The sequence below is a fragment of the Hemicordylus capensis genome, chromosome 2 (genome assembly GCF_027244095.1).
Source record: "Hemicordylus capensis ecotype Gifberg chromosome 2, rHemCap1.1.pri, whole genome shotgun sequence".
NCBI classification, from domain to species: Eukaryota; Metazoa; Chordata; class Lepidosauria; order Squamata; family Cordylidae; genus Hemicordylus; species Hemicordylus capensis.
Window position 1 is genome coordinate 424,302,319 of NC_069658.1, and position 20,308 is coordinate 424,322,626.

At 45.9% G+C, this 20,308-nt stretch overlaps 1 long non-coding RNA gene across 2 annotated transcripts in view; it reads right to left on the minus strand.

Annotated features, from left to right (window-relative positions):
• Positions 1–20,308, minus strand: part of LOC128345735 (uncharacterized) — a 50,000-nt gene that overhangs the window by 4,153 nt on the left and 25,539 nt on the right. Inside the window, exon 1 of one of the 2 annotated variants that reach the window (XR_008316610.1) lies at positions 2,735–6,155. The exons of the other annotated variant lie outside the window; for it this stretch is intronic. This is a non-coding gene — a long non-coding RNA (uncharacterized LOC128345735). Of the gene's footprint in view, positions 1–2,734; positions 6,156–20,308 lie in introns of those variants that run through there. 2 annotated transcript variants of the gene reach the window in all.

The following is a 20,308-nucleotide window of genomic DNA, read 5'->3' on the forward strand; positions in this document are numbered from 1 at the left end:
GTGAAGGAAATCAGAATTTCAGCAGCAAAAGTTGAGTTTATCAGCACTGTGAAATTCAAAAGTTGGGTTGAATTTGAAAGTGTAAATATAAATGGGACAAGGCTTTTTAAATATGTGCCACTGGACAGAAAATGTGTGGTTCCAAAAAGGGGGGGCGAGGGAGAGTGCCATTCTAAAAGATTTGTGCACTTCTTAAGCTGTACCACATAAAAAAGTGACTGCTAATAATGAGAAAAGTGAAGTTCAGGCTTCTCTAGAACCCAGTCCTGGACCAAGCATCCCCATTTCTCCTCCTTCTGCCAAAGATGCTTTCCATAGACTTCACTGCTGCTCCCCACGGAGTCTTCACCAGTAAATATAACACTCTTCTGAAAAAATGCCATCAGATTCCCAGTTCTGAGGATTTCCTCCCAATCTATAGAGGCTTCTTAATGGCATGGAAATGTGACTCAAGGAGGCTTTACACACACTGGGCTTTTACTTCGAATCACCTCCAGAATGGAGTGGGCCAGTCCACATATTAGCTGCATTTACCCTGAAGTGGCTTCAGGCTATCAGGGACCAGTACAGATAGGACTCTGTTTCCTCCCGAATCAAGGCTCGCATTCAGGCTTAGTCCGAAGTACGTCCGGCTTTTAAAAATCCTCTAGTTTCAATGGCTTTTGGGGGGAAATCCAAGGCTTCTCTTATGCCCCACCACTTCTCCCTTGATCTGTGGAGTGGCCATGCCAGTAATTCGGCTTTTCAAAACTCAATGAAGGGGAGGTTACATAGGCTTTAGATATGCAGAATTAATGTAACCTGGGCCTTTTTGTCTGAGTTGATTCCATTAGCCTACAATTTTCTTCATGACAGAGAGAAAGTTCTGATTTCTGCTTTAAACTTCCCTGCCTCTTAAATCGTCTGGGTGGGGTGGGGGAGGCATGAGGTGATGAAGGCAGTCACTCACAAAGGCAAGGGTTAAGCATTCTGCTGCTTGATTCAGCTTTTGGCAACTTGTCATGCTGGTCTTCTGTTCCTCCGTATCTCAAACTAACAACAATAAAAGCTCTCTCACTTCCTCTTCTCTGTGATGTGATTTGTGATTGGTTGGAGGAAAAACCCAGAGTAAGCTGGTGGTAACACAAAGGGAAAAGATGTGCCAGAGATTGTGGAGAGGAGCTGACCCTATGTGAACTGTCCATTTAATCCCCCAAATTAAACATCTTGTGAATCTGCTGCGAAGCAGATTCACTCTTCCGATACCCCGAAGCATGAAGGCATGTGTGAATAACTCCCAGGCAACAAGTATGCATACACAGACAAGGGAAGTACACAGATGTGTGTTGCATCAGTGCACACTATATGTACAAATAGCACTCGAATACTATTGTGCAGTTCTGAATTTGCCTTTTAAAAGGCCGTAGAATTGGATAGCTTCAGTTTGGAAATGTGAAAGCTATAATGACAGTGCTTCTCTCTAGCTGCATTGTCAGTTCTTCAAACATCACACATTTGGAATCCAGTTAGGAATCCATGATCTTTCTGTTCTCCTCCTAGGATCTGAAACAAGGGAAATTCAGGATGATGGGAGGGGGCAGGTGGGAGTCCTCCTTCCTCTAGACAGTAAGCAGATGTTGGTTGTTGCCTCTCCATTATAAAATCTTTCTCTTTTTCACACTTCCTGCCCTCTAGTTTTTTGACTCAACAACTCTCTCCCCCAGAGTGGGATAGACTTTATATCCAGTCCTTGGCAAAGATTGAGAGTGGGCAGAAATGATGATTCTGAGCTAGTAGAGCTCTGGACCTTTAAGACTGCTGACACACGTGTCCGAGATGCACAAAGCCTGATTTTTCCAGTTGACCCTGGCAATCCCTGATACCTCAGTGACCCAAGAAGTTGTTTGGGACATCAGTCTTCTTATGGGCACCCACAAAGCATCGCATAAGCTTTTGGGTCTCTGTACCACCAAATCCAGATTTCAGGGAGGCCTGGGAAAACAGCCTTCCATGGGCCCCCACATACCAGGGTGTAGGGTTGCCAACCTCCAGGACTGGCTCAGAGCATTCAGGAATCAGTATCAATCTCCTGGAGACTTGGAAACAATCCTGGGGGTTTTAATGACTTCATAGTGTGAAATATACTGGGAGAAATGGAAAAAGTCTCTAGGAATAACTTTAGACAGAGTTGGCAATCTGTCATGATCCCAGAAATCAGAGGTGGGGACCCCAAGGTTGGGGATGGGGTGAGAAACTCAGAGGAGGAAACCAACTGGGAGATATCAATGGCCTGAGCACATGGTGGCCCTGTGCCACTGGGAGCCCCACACCAGGTGAACCAGGAGATCCCCAACAGCAAAAACCCCATGACACTGCCTTGTCCAAGTCAGAGGGGTCTTCTGAGGACCTCCCGGTCATGGCAGAGGCCCCTAGCATCACCGGAGCAAATGCCTGCAAAATCAGACAAGGCCCCTTTGAACACCACGACTTGCCTGTGGAAGGAGTGATGCCGAGTTATCCTGCCTTAGCAGCAGGCTTTGAAATCCAGCAGTGTGCTGGGAGACACTGCTGGAGCAACCCCCCACCCCCCATGTTGCAGTGACTAGCTCCTGCACTTCCTGGTGAGCTCTGGCCATGGTTCCGACTGGTTGCCCTGAGAATTGCCCTGAGAGCTGACCTGGGTCTGAGGCATTCCTGAATGACGTTGAGATCATAATGCAGCCCGGAGCAGGGCTTGGGGCCCACCCAATCCTACCTGGGTTGTCCCCAAGAGAGTTGTTCTGCTGTCACCACTTGAAGGTTGTGGGCACAGAGGAGGTCTCGATGACGTGAGCAGGCCCTTCTGAGGGCCCTCAGCAGCTGCCCAACCTCTGGCCCTGCCACCATCAATGTCACATTCTCGGTGGCATTCTGGGGCAAACCTGTCAGACTGTTTGGAAGTAGCAAATGTCTTAGGCCAACCCTGGCCTAAGGAATACCTCTTGGGTAGCTCCCTTTTGCCTTCCTGCCATCTAATGGGAATCAAACCTCTCCAGCAAGACCTGTTTCCCCTTCCTCACTCTGCTTCTGCCACCTAGCATATCTGTCTCTCTCACTCTCTGTGTGATGCTGAAGAACAATAGGTGCATCACAATGGAAGATCTGACATCATCCTGAGGTCAGAGTGAGGTAGATAAAGCGTCACTTTCAAGTGCTGCAGGTGTGGGGGGGGACACATTTTATGAGTTTCCCCTGCAGCTGCCTCCCCAGCTGCTTTTTCCTTTGCGGAGGTCCCAGCCCTGTTTCCATCTGTAAGGCAGACACCGCTGTACACCCCAGCATAGACAGCCACAGGCCATCTCCAGTACAGGGCTGATGAACAGCACCAGCCTCTGGCATGCAGAGTGAGAAAAGAATGGTTGTACCTGCTTTTGTGAGCTGCCCCGAGCAATGTTGCCCTGGAGGAATTTGACAGAAATATTTTAAATAAATAAATAAATAAATAAATAAATAAATAAATAAATAAATAAATAAATGAATAAAGAGTGACCCTGCTATACCCGCAGCAAAGCCATAGTCTAGGCAGCAGCAAATCCTGCGACCCCAGCAAGGTACCAGAATTTTGGAAATCAAAATTTGGCAGCCCTATGTTTAAAAATGAGAACTGTCTGCTGCCACCTTGTCTCCAAATCAGGCAATCGTTGGCTGCTGCCCATTCAGTGTTGTTATTTCTTTTTCCCTAGAGGAAGCAACAATACTTTTGTCTCTCCAAACTAGAAATAGCCTCTCATGCTATAGGAAGGCTCTGAAAATTCTTACTACTCAGAGAAAGGACAGAGCACTGAGCAGAGAGGAACCAGGAGACAGAATGGAGACAACCACCTCCCTGATTTCCATTTGACAGAATAATCTCTTATTGCCTTTTCTTTTCCTTTTTTTTAAGCCTCACAGGCCTAATGGAAGCCAAATTTGAGCCAAGATGCTAGTGGTGGATAAAAGGGCCGCAGCCGTGTTTTGCTGCTGCTTGAAAGTGTAGGCCCTTATTGCTGGTGACATTTGAATTTGGCGTTTGAAATGTTTCAGTTCTTTGTTTTGACACATTGATGTTTGAAGCAACTGGGGAGGGGAGTTAACTTTCCCTCCTATAATTGCTGCCAGATTGAGGCCCTTTCCCTCCCCCTCCGCCCCACCACCCGGAGTCCCCCAAGGGATGCTGTCATAGGCTCAGCGGAGGTCATTAGCAAGTGAAGCGGGAGTGCAGTGTTCTGATACAGTTCTGCGGGGAGAAAAGAAAGGTTGGAGAAAGGAAGGCGGAGGAGTTTTCCCATTCATAGTTGCGCTTGGGTCTTGGGAGAGCCATTCAACAGCAACGGCAGCTCTTCAGTCACCGATATAGAACTGAGGCAACAGACAGAAAGTGAAATTAAGGAAGTGTTCATATTGCAACAGTCACAACCTGCTGGATCGAGGCAACCTAAGCTGCACACTAGGACACTGTCACTGACTGCTCCATTCATGCAGCCTTCCAGGATGGTTTTTGTATTGAGTTCAGTCTGACAAGGATATCCAGAAGACGAGGGCCAGAACCAGCGGCTAGCATCATCAGGCAGTTGCCAAGGGCCATTCAGTGCCAATCACCAAGACTACCACTGTGCCTGCCTATAGCCTTCATGCAGTGGTAGCAGAGTGACACTCTTGGCCCAGAGAGCCGCTCTGTCATCCCATCCCATCACATCCGCCATGGATCTAAAGCGTGGTCTCCCAGATAGGAGGGCCCCCCAGTTCAGGGATCCAAGTTTCTCCCCTGAAACCTGGATCCAGCCCTGCTAGAAGGTGACCCTAGATCCAGTGCTGCAACTTTATGACAACTCCACTCTACTCTACAGTGGGCATCAATGCTTACTTTGGCCCTCCACAGCCAGGTGGTTAATTCCCTGTGGGTCTGTTTACCATACAGTGGGCTCCTGGGAAAAGGAAACAAAGTTGGCTCTCTCATGTTGAAAGCCCTTTCATGTGAAGGTTATTGCAAAGGCCCAAGCAGAAACATTCTAAACACTTTCTAACTATCCATTTCTTTATCTAGTATTTATTTGTATTTATTTGTTTACATTTATATTCCACTCTTCCTCCAAAGAGCCCAGAGTACATAGTTCAGTTTCTCCTCACAACAACCCTGTGAAGTAGGTTAGGCTGAAAGAGAAGTGGCTGGCCCAGAGTCACCCAGCAAGTATCGTGGCCGATTGGGGATTTGAACTCGGGTCTCCCTGGTCATAGTCCAGCACTCTAACCTCTAGTACCACACTGGGTAGTAAGCAATTTGTGTTGAAACCCAGAGTTTTCAGTGTCACATCTAGGTAAAATATATATTTGAAACCACTGCTGCACAGCAAAGTATACAAAATAAACAACTAGCTGACTGTTTTGATGGGTAATGAACTCACATGAGAACCACAGTCTAAAATGACCACATTATATACAGTATGCACCTTGTACACATGGAGCACCAGCCCTGCATTTACAAACCCTCACTCAGTCAGCGCAGAAGGTAAACACAGGGCCAGTCTCTGCTCTCCATGGGCACAGCTCATTGCTGCTCCGTGCAGGCAAAGCCATGAAGATGGGGCAGCAGATCCACTGGATTGTGTGTGCAATGCATGCAAAACTGCAAACAGACATCTGCATGACAATGCAACCTATGCAAAGTAAGCCAGACATTCTTGCACAGGCCAGATGAGTGGGACTCCTCATTCGTCTGTCAATGCAGAATGAAAGCATATCCACGCTGTACTATCACGCCCATTCTTTTCTAGTAATGGGCTTGGTTCAAGTTGTAGCAGTGACAGTGTGGCAGGTGGCAGAGGGAGGGAGACTGCTACCTACCTCCCACTGCTACCCCCACAGCAAAGTTAAATGGGTGGGTGGGAGGACATTTGGAAGAAAATGAGAGGGAGGGCAGGGAGGGAGAATAACTTATTTTCTGAGCAAGACTTCTTTCAGCTCCACTGCTAATGCTAATCTCAAATATCAATATTATGAGACACTGAGATTCAAATGTCTGAGCCAGGAGATAAGAAATGTTATGATATGACTAATTCTTTCCCCATCCATGATGCAAAGTTCACATGTGACCATCTCTGGCTGGTTTCAGCCATAACCCGAAACTGTGGATACAATGGACCTGCAGTTCTGTACCCCGCTTCCCCCACTCACCCATCCGCATTCGGACGTTTGGGAGAGCTGCCTCTCTGCAGTCAGTGAGACTGCAGAGAGGTGAGGGAGCTGGCTGTGAGGGCTTCCTTCTTGAAAGAAGGACAGCCCACACAGCCAATCGGGCTGGAGTGAGGGCGGAGCTTCCTCCCTCAACTCTGGCTCCGTGGGGCCAAAACTGTAGTGCCAACATTCGGATGTAAGGCTGGGGCTGCAGAAATTGAGTCTGCAGCAGCAAATCTCCACCCTGAACTGAAGGTTCAGATTCAAGTTCAGGAAGGGAAACCGCAGGTCCCTTTCTGCCAGAAATTCCATTTTTCCAAATTCAGACATGCGGGTGAGGAATGGAGGTGAAGGAACCTGTTACATCTGAATTCGGCCTCTGAATTAGGACCAACAACAGGACAAAGAAGATCAACATTGGAATAACAATGCTACAAGGGTCACTTGTGCAGATGCAGACTTAGGGTGAGCTCCAAGTCTGCCTTAGGCCTGCTCACTGTTTGTTCCAGGCGAAAAGTGAAACTTTTCCAGGCATGCAGCCAAAACAGGAACTTTATACAGTCCCTGGTGGGCCACCATATGGGCTGAGTTGTTCCACTTAGTGGGTCACAAGGTACGTGGGCCTGCTCTAAACGAATAATTAACACGAGCCACTAGCTGACCCATGGTGATTTATTTGTTGATTATTGTAATTTATTTCCCCCGTTTGCATCCTGCCCTTTTTCTGAGAGCAACATACATGGGATTCTGAGGCAGTCAACCTCAGGGAATAACCAGGCCCAGACCTGTTTAGGTTCAGATACAGAACTCTATCAGGTACCTTCAGACCATTATCTATGCACAAATCAACATGGCTGCATTAGTTCTCTGCACACACACCCCACAACTTCTTCTTCATCATCATCAAACAGCCCTGCAGAAACTTGCAAAGTGTCATCTTTAAGCAGGTACATTGGCCATACAGAGCTGCCTCAGGGAATTTATGGGACTAATACGTTTGGCTTAGCTTGTGTATGCCTGAAAAGTTTCACTTTCTCTCCTCGGGCAGTTCTGATATTGAGAGATTATAAATGAAAGGACAAAGAAACCATGAGGAAGACGGTCAGTGAAAAGGTACTGGAAGCAGGTGAGCTGTGTGTTTTGCTCTAAAGCTCTCCTAGAAGGCAATGTATATCATTTCCATGGGAATTTGTCATATCAATACCCCAAGCTGTCAAAAGAATGCAGGATTCATTTAAAAATACCCATACAGGCCAAAGCAACGTATTTCATTTTTATCTAATGGGTAGAAACCATTAGATCCAAAAGGTAATTGTCATTTCTCACGAAGATAAGGTTGCCATCTTCCCCAGATTTCCAGGTATATACCAGATTTTAAGCAGGTTCCCTGGCACCCGGTTAGCTCATTAGCTTGCTTGGATTTCCAGCTTTATTTATTTATTTATTTATTTATTTATTTATTTATTTATTTATTTAAAAAGCTAAGCTCCTGCCCTTGTAGAAACAGAGTTAAGGAACAAAACATTCGGTCACTATTCTGTTCAGCCGCTGGACTTGGAGAAAGGCAGGTGAAGCACAGGAGGATGACTGGGAGAGGTTCACAATAAGTAATCTCCCTGAGGAATGTGGTCTTTGTTTTTTGTCCACAGGGGATGTCTATAGGGCAGTTGAGAGGATAGCTTGATTTTGATGTAAATCACTGCCTACCTCTGTATTGTAATGTTTAAGGTTTTTGGCTTAGTTCAATGCATCCTACTCATGCCTACTTGGAAGTAAGTACCATTGGTTTCAATCAGACTTTCTCCCAAGTAAATGTATACAGGATTGCAGCCTTAACTGAAAAGTTCAGTATATTTTTTGTTTTATTGCTGCTATTAATATCTCAAACTTAGTATAATCTTCATTTATTTTCTAAAGATATTAATTTGTTTTATGTGTTCTTTAATTTTGCTTTAAGCCACCATGAATTATCCTTGCCCCCTGCTCTTTTCCAGCGATATTTGTATTCGAAATCAAAAGGAGTCATTTTGGTGTTACATTTCATGTACTTATCTCAGGATGTAAATGGTGACTGTGACAAGGCTCAAGCATTCAAAGCCTTAATCCCTAGCACCAGTTTTTTAGGGTCAATTGTAGAATTTAATTGTGATGAAAAGGCACTCAGTACTGCTTCTCAGTGTGAGCTTTGATTTGGTATTTTCACCAGCCTTATCTGGTATCTTCACCTTTACCAATAAAGAGCATATTTAAATTAGCATATTTGAACCAATAAATAGCATATTTATTCACCAATAAATAGCATATTCAGATACTGGAGAATTGAGTGGGGTGGCAGTTTGGAGTTGGTGAGGAATCCATGACAGCATTATACACAGCTAATTAGACAAGGTTAAAAACTAAACTTGTATATTAGAAAGTGATGGGATATAAAATCTGGGTTAGGGGGTGTGCTAACTGGTCTGGTTCAAATGCCAGTTTGACTCGAACCAGGGCAGTCTGGGGTGCTGGTCCAAGTTTGAATGAGACCAGCCCTGATTTGAACTGGATCAGTTTGGACTGGTTTGGGGGGCTACTCATAAAGGGGAACCCAGTAAGGATCCTCCCTTATGGGTAAAGAGGCAGGGGGCTTCCTAGAGCAAAAGGGCATCAAAGGGGAGTCAGAGCTACTTACATTCAGCAAGGGCGAGGGTGGTCTGGGGAGGAGATGATCCTTACTTTCAAGTGGTCCAGGGATGCTGGTCGGAGCTTGAACTAGTTCAAACCAGACCAGCCCTGACTTCAAACCAGCCCAGCCCCAGTTCAAACTGGACTGATACAGACTAGTTCAAAGGGGAATCCATATAAGGAAATCTGATAAGGATTCTGAGTACAGGGGATTCCTAGACCTAGAGGGTGCAGGAGGGAATCAGGACTACTTACTTTCAGCGAGGTCAGCTCTCCCCATCCCCACCAACCTCCTCCAGAGTAGCCCAGGCCGCAGTTCAGGATTTCTCCAGCCTGGTTCAGGCCTCCATGCATGTACGAAGGCCATTTGTGTCACTACGCAAATGACCTGGCCAGTTCTGTTCACATTCTTAGTCTGGGTGTTTAATAGAGGTGTGCACAAATTTTCTCTGTGATTTGATTTGACCTTGAATCGAATTGAAAAATTTCAAACCAGCCAGCCATTGCCAGCTGGTTCATTGTATTGAATAGAAAATTCACAAAACATTCACGATTAATCCATAGGGAACAATGGAGAACTCAAATCACCCCATTTCCCCCCATAGGTAGGTCCTAGAGACACCAAAGTGGGTTGAGTGGTAGGGCATGATGGGTTCTACCTACCAGCCAACCCACAAATGAGCATTTTTTAAAAAACTCTCCCTCCCAAAAAAAAACCCCATAGGATCCTATGGAGGTTTAAGTTAAGTTAAAACAATTTTAAAACTGCCCACTTGCCCATTTCTTTTTTGGGTTAGGTGGTAGGTAGTACCCATCACATTGTACCAACCAACCCACTTTGGTGTCCGTAGGACCTACCCATGGGGAACAGTGGGGTGATTCCAGTTCCCCATTGTTTCCTATGGGCAAAACAAGCAGAGTGCAGTGCACACATTTTGCAACCCTGCCTTGAAAAACAACACCGTAGAACAGAAGCAGCACACACAGTCCCACCCAACACAGAACAACACATTTTGCCAAACACACAGTCCAAAGATGGCCAAAAAAGAATCACTGGCCCCAAATCCACTGCCAGCCCCATTGCCTGTGCTGCAGTAACATCATTGGCACAAGTTGTTCTCTCACACAGAATTATGACTCTGTCCTTTCTTGCCACAGCTGCCTCAGCACAGCAGCAACCTTAACAGCCAGAAAGCATAGCCAATAACTCAACCAGAATAATGTCTTCAGTCACGTTTTGACTGAGTACACCTTGAAATGCAGAATGCAGATTGCAAAGGAGATCAGAGCACTAAGTGAAGCACAAGTTAGTCAAGGCCAGCTCATCACAGCAGTCACCAAGAAATATTACACACAGACACATAGAACTGAGCTGCCACTGTCCATTTCTCACCACAACACAATCTCACAAACACCGAATCACAGCTCAAGGAAGGAAGGCAGGTACTATGTCAATCTGAGATCCAGCAAAACTAGATAGTTATAGCCACAAGCAATAGCACAACATTATACTCAGTGCTGAGAAAAGAACAGAAACCACAAAATCAAACCTTCCTTGATTCCTTCCTCCTCTTCTGATGTAAGGGCTCTCTCTGCCTCCCAGACCTTTTGAATACATTTTGAAATTCTCTCTTTTTTTGTTCTCCCTTTGTCAATCTGATACCAAGCAAAACACTTATAGCTACAATTGGTAGCACAGCATATGCTCAGTGCTAAGAAAAGAAGAACCACAAAATCAAACCTTCTTTCCTCCTTCCTTCCTCCTGTCCTGATGTATCCTCTTTTTCATAAGGGCTCTCCCTCTCTGCCTTCCAGTCCCTTTGAATACATTTTTAAAATCCCTCAAAAATGTCCCCATCTCTTCTCCCTCAGCCAATGAGGGCACAGTTGCCCATGCCAACACTTTATTTGAATGACAACAAGCCAACCAAAAAGCAAGGATATCTCAAGCCAATTGGAAGCCAATGCCAGAAAACCAATCAGCAAGGGGGGAAAGCCTGCCAAAATGGCCACACAAATCATGCAGATAGATTTGTGCCACATCGGAGCTAATACATGAGCTGATTCGTTAATCGGAGCTAATTCGATTAGACCTTGAATCAGACCCTTCATTTAAGAGGTGATTCGATTCGCAGTTGAATCCACAACCCTGATTTAGCACAAATCGAAGTGCACATCCCTAGTGTGTAGTGTTCAGGTAAATGGCCAGGTAAAGAGATCTTCCCCAACTATGGTTGATAGATATCCAGAGCAAATACAAGTCAACTGGACAGTGCATCAGTTAATTTGCATAACATGCAAATTAGGGTGCCCGGATTTGGAGAGCTTGAATATGGCAACCCTACACACACACACAGACACACACACATTTTGTTTCAAAATCCATTCATATTTTCAATACTTCTCCCCTTTTCTGCATATACTGTATACTCAACATTTTTGTCAAAACCATTTTTCGCAGATGCACACCACTCCAGCAATCCTCCAGTGAGGACAGCATTGCACATACAGAAGAGCTGTTTTGTGCATGCAGTCTACTTAAGCTCCATCTCCCTTCCTGTTCTAGGGAGACAATGAGGTCCTTTGCAGTTCTGCAAATGATAATTATGGTGGCTCTCAAACTGTGCAGTGGGGACACAGAACACCTGGAATGGAAGATGCCATGTCCTAGGAAGAGATGGGATCCTGAGGCAGGTGGAGCCTTCTTCCCTTCATCAGCCAAGGCAGAGGTGGCTTGCATGCCCTAGAACTGATTCACATCAATGGGTTAGGAATGCTGACTGGTCCCCATTGTCTCCCTTTAATACCAGTTTGATTTCAGAAGAGCTGCTGCTTTGTTCTAATGGTGTGTCCCTATATGTGGCTTCAAGAGTCATCTTGTTCTGTTCCCCTTTCTAATGCCAGTGTTGGATTAGGGCCCAGTTCACAAGGCTTTGTACACAGCAGCAGGCTGCTGGCACACAATTGTCAGCAGTGGCGCGACACCAGGGGGGAAAGCCTGGGTCGGCATAGAAGGGGCCAGGTGCATTTATGGGGGCAGGGGGTTGAGCTATGTCCCACATATTAGATTTCTAAAACAGAAATGGGGGTCAGGCGGGGGAGGGAAGCCACTGGGGGGGGCTGGCCCCCTATGCTCCCCTCTAGAGCTGCCCTTGAAAAGGGCAAGGATCTCTGCATGCTTTGCTGTGGGAGGGACAAGTGTTTGGTACTAGGTTGTGGGGGAAGATGACATGGTGAGGAAAATCACTCAGTCTCATTTAAATTATGTCCCAAATTAGGTATTGCCTAACTTGTCCTTTTAATTTCAATGGGACTACTTTAAGTAAATTTCCTGCATCATGTCCCACAACTATGTCCCAAATTAAGTGTTGCCCAACTTGTCCTTTTAATTTCAATGGGACTACTTTAAGTAATTTTCAGCCACAGCCAATAACTTTAGATTTGGGGGAGGGCGGGGAGGTCCCAAACACAAGAGGCTTAAGCAACGTTTGGCTACCAGGAAAGAAATCCCAGTTAGATCTCTGGGACAAAGCACCCAAAAACCTGCTTTTTACAGAGGCAGTACTTTTTAAAAAAACACCAAAACTTTATTGGAAACATATGGAGTGTTCCAAAATGACATCAAAGCCGCCAAGGAGGTTTACAGAGCAACCGGTCAGATTAAGAGGAAGGCATCTGTTTTGTTGTGCTGGTCTCTCCCTCATTAGGCGAAAAGGATGCTGGTCACACTGGGTCCTCCACCCACCCGCCCTCCCTTTCATTGCCTCCTTTCAAGAGAGAGTGAGCAAAATATAACCACATGGCTGAGCCGTGCAAAATATGGCAGGAATGAAAAGGTCACGTTACAGGCTCCGTCTCTCTGCATGACTTGGGTTTAGGCAGATCGCTACTTCCCAGTCCCTTGTCATTCAGGCCCAAATGGCCCATTACACTCAGCTGCATAATATATAATAAAAACTATACATGACTGAACAGGGGTGTTGACAGCATCGGGCCACCTGGACACGTGCCCTGGATCAATTCTTTACTGCCCTGTTCCTCTGCACTGCCTGACATTGGTAGACGCATCGGTGATTAATGGCCTCAAAACCAGGAAGAAAGTGTTGGATAGAGAGCATGAAAGCAAAGGGGGCTCCAGAGGGAGAACAAAGGTGGGCAAGCACCCTCTGGGTGGGCAAGTAGCTGCCCCTTCACCTGCCTACTATTTCTGCTTCAGAAATCTAACATGGGACAGAGTTTGCCCACCTAGAAATGCACTTTGACCTCTATGTGCCGCCCCTCATTTTTTTAATCTGTGCTGCCACTGCATGAAAAGGTTTAATGATCAAAATAGGAGGAGAGGCTGTGGACCTGAACCAAACCCTGAGGGCCCAGGACTTCTAAGTACCTAGCAATGTGCCTGGGACTGACCGTCACATGTTTGGGCCTCCAGTTCCTTACCTTGACATGTGGTTATATGTCCATCACAGTGAACACTGTAATAATGGAAGGGGAGATGAATGCCTGGGAAATCAGGCATGTGGACACAGGCCTGAGAGCCGTAACTCATACTAACTCATCCCCACCCTTCCCCATGCATGTCCACAGTGTGTTCCTACCTTATTCAAAGGCCATGAATCTCTCTTTCAGATGTTTGTGGTGTTCAGAGGCAACCCTACTATGAGGCAGTGTAAATGATAATGAGTTAGGTGGACCAATAGTTTGATTTGTCATAAGGCAGCCCTTCCTCTAGCTTCGGTGCAAGGTGGCTGTCTCCACTTTGTCACCATTAATGGCACCATCTTCTGAGAAATTCTCCAAGTTCCACTGAAATGGACAAGAGCTGTGCATGAATTCCGTTGATTGTGTTCCATGGTAATTAGTGGAAGCAGATGCCAGTTGCATTTTCCGCCTCAGATCCCAAAATGTCACGAGAGCATTCACTGCATGACACATGCTAAAAAATCTCCTGGTGCCAGGTAAAGTGAAGGGTGGGCCCCACTGCAACTCTGTGATGGTCAAAGCCTTCTTACCCCCCACTATGGTCAAGATGCATGGCAGGGCTGCGAGGTCCAGATGGTGAAAAAAGTTGATATCCATCACACACAAAATGGAAATAAAGGACTTTTCTCCAAAAAGTCTCGACTTTGCATAAAATGTGCATATGTTTATTGGTAATATACATGCATATTTTGATAAAAATTGGATAATGTGAGAATAAATACAGTTCACCACTGTGAAGCTGATGACCAGGTGAGCTGTATGTCTGCTAGGGATGTGCATGGAACCGGTTTGGAGGCCCTTTATGGGCTTCTGAACCGGTTCGAATGGCAGCTGGTTCTCCCGGTTCAATGGCGGGGGTGGGTGGGTGCTGCTTTAAGAGTGGAGGAGGGTGTACTTCACCTTCCCACAGGCGCTCCTTTTTTCTAAAGTCCACCGGGCGGCAGCATACCTCCCTGCCACCCCATTTACCGGATACAGCCAGAAGTATCCAACATGCCCTTCTTGTGCTGGGCACAGGCATGCGCATGTCACACACAATGTCAAAACATGCGCGTACCCATGCCCTGGGCACAGGCATGCGCATGTCACACACAATGTCAAAACATGCGCATACCCATGCCCAGCACATGCAGGCACATCGTGTACTTCCAGTTGTATACAGTTGTATACAGTTCCAGTTGTAAATGGGGGCAATGGGGTGGCAAGGAGGTACGCTGCCACCCCGATGGACTTTAGAAAGAAGGAGTGCCGGCAGGGGAAGAGCAGAGGGAGGGGTAAGTGCACCCTCCCCCGCTCTTAAAGCAGCAGCACCCCCTCCACCGAACCACCCCCGCCTGGTTCCGTGCACATCCCTAATGTTTGCTGTCTAGGTGCAGCAGACATAACTGCTTCTTAACTGTAAACTCATCTCCTGGTTAGGTTCACCACCACACACCCAGTCCTCTGTCCTCCTCCCCCACGGGTCACCCAGCCTGCTCTCCCCAGCCAGGCCAGCAACTTCATCTCTTGGCTCAAGGCCGGGCAGCCAGCTAGCTTTGCATGCTGGTGTAGTGGTGCATGGACACCACGGTCTCCCACTCGCTTCCTGTTCTCTGTGACTACAGAGAATTCTATAATATGGCTTTTCAACGGAAGCTTTCACAGAAGGTTTCAAAGGAAAATAAATAAGAAGAAGATGTTCTCCAGTCCCCAAAGGGCTCACAGTCTAAAAAGAAATGCAAAGTAACACCAGCATCAGCCACTGAAGGGATATTGTGCTGGGGTTGGATGCCCTATCCAGTTGCTCTCCCCATGATAGAGAAGAGATTTGCCAATTTAAAAGGTGCCTTTTTTACTCAGTTAGCAGGGGTAACTGCTAATTGAGTAAAGCTAGTTAGCTAACTGCTAACTTCTCACTGCCACCACCACCACCACCTGAAGGAAGCCAGCTGCACCTGCCGGGCCCACTTATCTGTGCTTCTACATCAAGTGGCTCTGCAATCTGCCACTGAAGCAGAATCTCCACTCTGGCTTCCTCCTTGGATGGATGGTCCATAGGAAGGGGAAGGAGACAGAGGAAGAGAAGCTGCTCATGAGAGCAGAGTGTTCTGAGCAAAAAAAAATATGTTCCAGCTGCTCCCCAGAACTTTGGACACCTCAACACATGCAAAAAAGTTGTTGGGTCCCCCAAATAGTCTCTATTCTTCCTAATGGAAAAAAAAAAAGTCATTTGGTCCCCAAAATAGTTGCACGTCTCCTATAAAAGTCCCTAGCTGCCACCTCTAATCCATGTCGACTCATGACCTAGTTGCTATTTTTAAAAGAAAAGTTAAGCTCGTCAATGCTAATGACGGGCTTAACATAACGTGCAGTTATAACTGTCTGTAACCCTTTTGAATAAACCTGTTAGTGAATATAAAACTCCATACCATTTGTGTGGAACCTGAATCCAGTAGAGCAGGTTCAGCAGACAACACAGGGCCCAAGTCACATCCAGAGAGCTGTAGTACAAAGAGTTCTGAACTTGTACTCCACAGACCCAAGTTCAAATCCTTGCTCACTGGGTCAGCTTGACCCAGTCACCATATTTCAGCTTAACCGCCCTTGGAGGGTTGCTGTGAGGGTAAGAAATGTTGATTGTGCACCACCCTGAGCTATTTTGGATGGGTGGTATATAGAGAAAATAAATAAAAGGTGAGAGTGATGTGCAAATAAATACATCTTTATAAAGAAACTAACAACCCTCCATTGCTATAACAAGAGTGCCAGAGCTCAAAGCTGCCAAGTCACATTTGGCCTCAACTCCTAGATGTGTGAGCAAAAGGTACTCTATGGCCGCATTTGCATGTAACACAGCAAATGCATTCTGCACACACACACTCCACCGGTGTGGTTACGTTTCTGCATCTGGATGTTACCACCAGGACAAACTGTGGTCAGGGAGACTGCAGAGAGGATTGGGTACTGGCTGCACAGGCAGAGGAACTGGCTGCATGAGCTTCCTTCTGGAGTGAAGGACAACCCCGGCAGCCAATCACAGCCAGAGTTGGGGAGGAGCTTCCTCCATCAACTCCAGTTAGAGGTCGGTGGGACTCCAATGCAGTATTCGCACGTACCGACCCCAAATGGGGACCTCAGGTAGGAGTGGCAAAACTCACTACAAACCAAAGGTTCAAACTGGAGTTTGGGGAGGGAAACCTCAGGTCACATTTGTGTCCGAACTGCAGTTGCACATATTTGGACATACAAAAAATTAAACCCCAGGCCTCTTCAAATCCAGTTTCCCGTTACGTGCAAATGTGGCTGGTATCTTTTAGGCCTGAACCCTCTGGAACACAGGCTCAATGTTAGTGCTGGAAATCATGCACCATTTGAAGGCTGGAAAAGAGTCACAATAGTGCTATTGGTGAATTCTATCTATTGGTTGCCCCTAATAATTGTTCTCTGAGGGGTCCACAAAGTAAAACAATGAAACAACAGAATGAAACATACAGTTTAAAACACATTAAAACACAAACTGCAATAAATTACAGATAAAGACCAGATAAAAACATTTCTTAAAGGTCTGGTTGAACAAAAAGATCTTCACTTGGCATCTAAAACTCCAGACATCCAGACTCTGGAATGCTCTCCCAGTGGCCATTCGTTCCTCGGACTCCATCACGGCTTTTAGAAAGCTTTTAAAGACTTGGCTTTTTACCCAGGCTTTTACATGATCGTTTTCTACTGCGGCTTCTCTGTGTTTTTATTTGTTGTATTGTTTTTATGCCTGTTTTTATATGTTTTTATACTTTTAACATGATGTTTTTATTGTCTTTTTATTGTATGTTTTTAACTTTTGTAAACCGCCTTGGGGTTATCTTTTTAACGAAAGGCGGTATATAAATGCAAAAATAAAATAAATAAATAAATAAAAGAACACAGTGGTGGTGCCAGAGCTTTTTGCTCACTGTACACACATCAGGATAAGTGCAGTAAGAACAACCTTTGCTTCAGCTCTGTTAATCATGCGGGCCAGCAAAAAGAACTGCCCTCTTCCCTAAAGGAGAGACTAGGGGGAAATCCTATGCCAGTTCAGTTCTGTTTGCCCTGGAGGAATGCAATCTCTGTAGAAAAGAATTACAGCTGTCATCTGGTAAAAGGAATGAACAAGGACTCTGAGGGAAAACATACTTCCTTTGTTTGCACATATGCATTCAAAATGTTTTCATTTGTTAATATGGCACCCCTGATTAATCAAGCAGCAAGCGTTTTTAAAAAGTATACGTTGTTGTTTTTTTAAATGTACTTACAGAAACACTGGGTGGCAGGCATCATTGTAGAAGAGGCATTCCCTGCTATGTGACAGCGAAAGAGGAATACCTCTTCTAAGATAGTGATAAACTCAGATAGTGATGAACTCAGATGAGCTCAGGCCTGGTTCACACGATCATTTGAATCTAGGTTTAATGTAGATTATTGACATTAGTGCAGGGGTGTGAGAGCCGGCTCAGTTGGAGCCAGGCTCGATGTCAAGCTGCCTTGGCTCAAAAGGGTTTGAGGTCGAACCAGACTGGCCTTGGTCAGTCCAAGTGCGAACCGGATGAGGTCCGGTTTGAACCAAGCTTGCTCAGAACTCTACTGGTAAAAGGGAATCCCCTTTACCAGTAAAGTGGGGGGGTTCCCCTAAAAGTAGAGCAGGCAGGAGGGAAGTAAGAAAGTATCTTTAAAGTGTTGGTGGCAGCTGCAGCAGCGCCCATGGGGGGTGTGTGGCAGGGGCGGGGGCAATGGCGGCTCACCATCCCCTGCTGGCCTCCCCCTGAGTCACACAAATAGGGTCACACAAATGGCTTCCATGCATGAGTAAAGGCCATTTTACTGACCTCAACACCTATGTAGAGACTCGAACCAGGCCTGGACCATCCCAGGCTATTCAGGGGGAGGCCGGTGGGGGTGGGAAGGGAGCCGCCGCTCCTGCAGCCACCACTGGCACTTTTAAGGTACTTACTCCCCTCCTGCCCGCTCTACTTTCAGAGAAGCCCCCCTCCCCCCCATGCCCTTTACCAATAGATCTCTGAGCCCTTTCAAACTGGCTCAGTTTGAGTTCAAACTGGGTCTGGTTCAACAGTGCATGGAACCAGGCTGGGTCAGCTCAAATCCGGTTCAGATTCAGGACAAACTGGCTTTGCCGGTTTTGTACACATCCCTACATTAGCATGACACCAAGTTGGTTTAAGGCCCAAGATGAATCAGAGATTTCCACCTTGGACAAGGCTTGGAGTGGGTTCACACAATTAAGCTAGTGTTGGCAATTTGCATTAAACCCAGATTCAAACAATTGTGTGAACTAGACCAATGCCCGCCAATGGCCTCGCAGTCTTAGAAGAAGTTTTCCCCCTTCTCTGTCACACAGCAGGGAGTACCTCTTCTAAGATGATGCCTACCCCTGTATTCTTGTTAAGTATGTGTGTAAAAATAAATCACACTTTAAAGAGGTACCTGCTGCTCTGGATCATGCCTTCTAAAAGATAATACAGAAAACTGAGTTCATCACAAATGCATTATGTGCTACCACAAACTGGGGAGGGGGGATGCCCACTGTTGAGCAAATAGAATCCCATTTTCACCAATCTCTCTGGGTCTTATATAGTTTGATAGCTTCATCATTTCAGCCATTTTTCTTTCCCCTCAATCAGAGAGGGTTCTGGGCCCTTTATCTTTTATGACAACCCCCTTTGCGACTGTTTTTGGAAGGCTATGGGGTCATTTACTGGGCTAAAATTGTGGGGGATCGAGGCATTGAGTGTATAGATTTCATTAAAGCCCCCCCCCAACCTCTCCCTCAATCCCATCATTTGAGTATTATCTCAACTAGCATGTGACAAGAGAGCTCCCTTGATTGCAAGTGTATGGTAAGCCAAAGGTACACTAAAAAAAAAGAAATTCCTTCCCTGTGGGAACTCACCAGAGTCCAAACCTAAGCATTCTCCAGTAAGCATTGCAGGATCTTTCTGTTCAACCTGCCTTTTCATGGTCAGGATGATTAATATTATTATTAAGGCAACAGAGCACTTTAGGACATTTCGATATATTTTAGACAAACTGACTTGATTCTGCTTTTACTGAATATTCTGGTGGAATTATTCATGCTGTGCATACAAATACATAAATGCAAATACTATATTTCCACACATACCCCCGCCTCCCATTCTCATTGGAAAATATCACAAATAAATGCTACCAAGTTAAAAGAAGAGGGAAAAGCCGGATACCTATCCATAAAATAAAGGTGCAATGTTCAATATGCCTGCTTTTGTTCCTATAAAATATTAAGCAGCACCAATAAATGTGCTAGGCAGAGTATGAAACGCAGATGTGATGTGTTCCCTGCCCAGAGGGCTTACAGTGTAGTGAGGCAGACAGGACAAAGGTGAAGGGAGGGATGACAGGGTTTGATAAAGGACCAGTGTGCAGAGGGGGGAGGGAGGGGTTAATTGGTAGCCAGCAAGGCAGAAAGGGTGAGGCTATGATAGTCCAGGAAAGGCCTTACATAGGAAGTGAGTTCGGAGGAGAGATCTAAAGGAGGAGAATGCTTGATGGACAGGAGGCTGTTCCAGGCACAAGGGGCAGCACAAAGGAAGGCACAAAGGCAGAGGAGTTGAAGCAGGGAACAAAGGGAATCCAGAGCAGATGACTGGTCCTCACCAGAAAATTTTCAGAAGAAGCTGCAACTCCAATTCAAATTGACAATTTCCTTAGAAATGTGTGATGGAGTCAGAGGGCTGAGAAACTCCACTGAAGCAGAGATAATGGGTAGAACCACCAGGTTCCACTCTGTAAATAGTTTGACCAGATTGGACCTTTTGGATGGATTTCACCAGAATCCTAGAAATGGTTCCGAGATACACTTCAGATTTTGGAATTGTCTCCATGCAGGAGAAAGAAGGCCAATGCAGCTGAGAGGGTTGCTTCCCAAAATTCCATGGATCAGCTACCAAATTCTGAAATGTTCTTGCATTGATTTGCCTGGGATTAT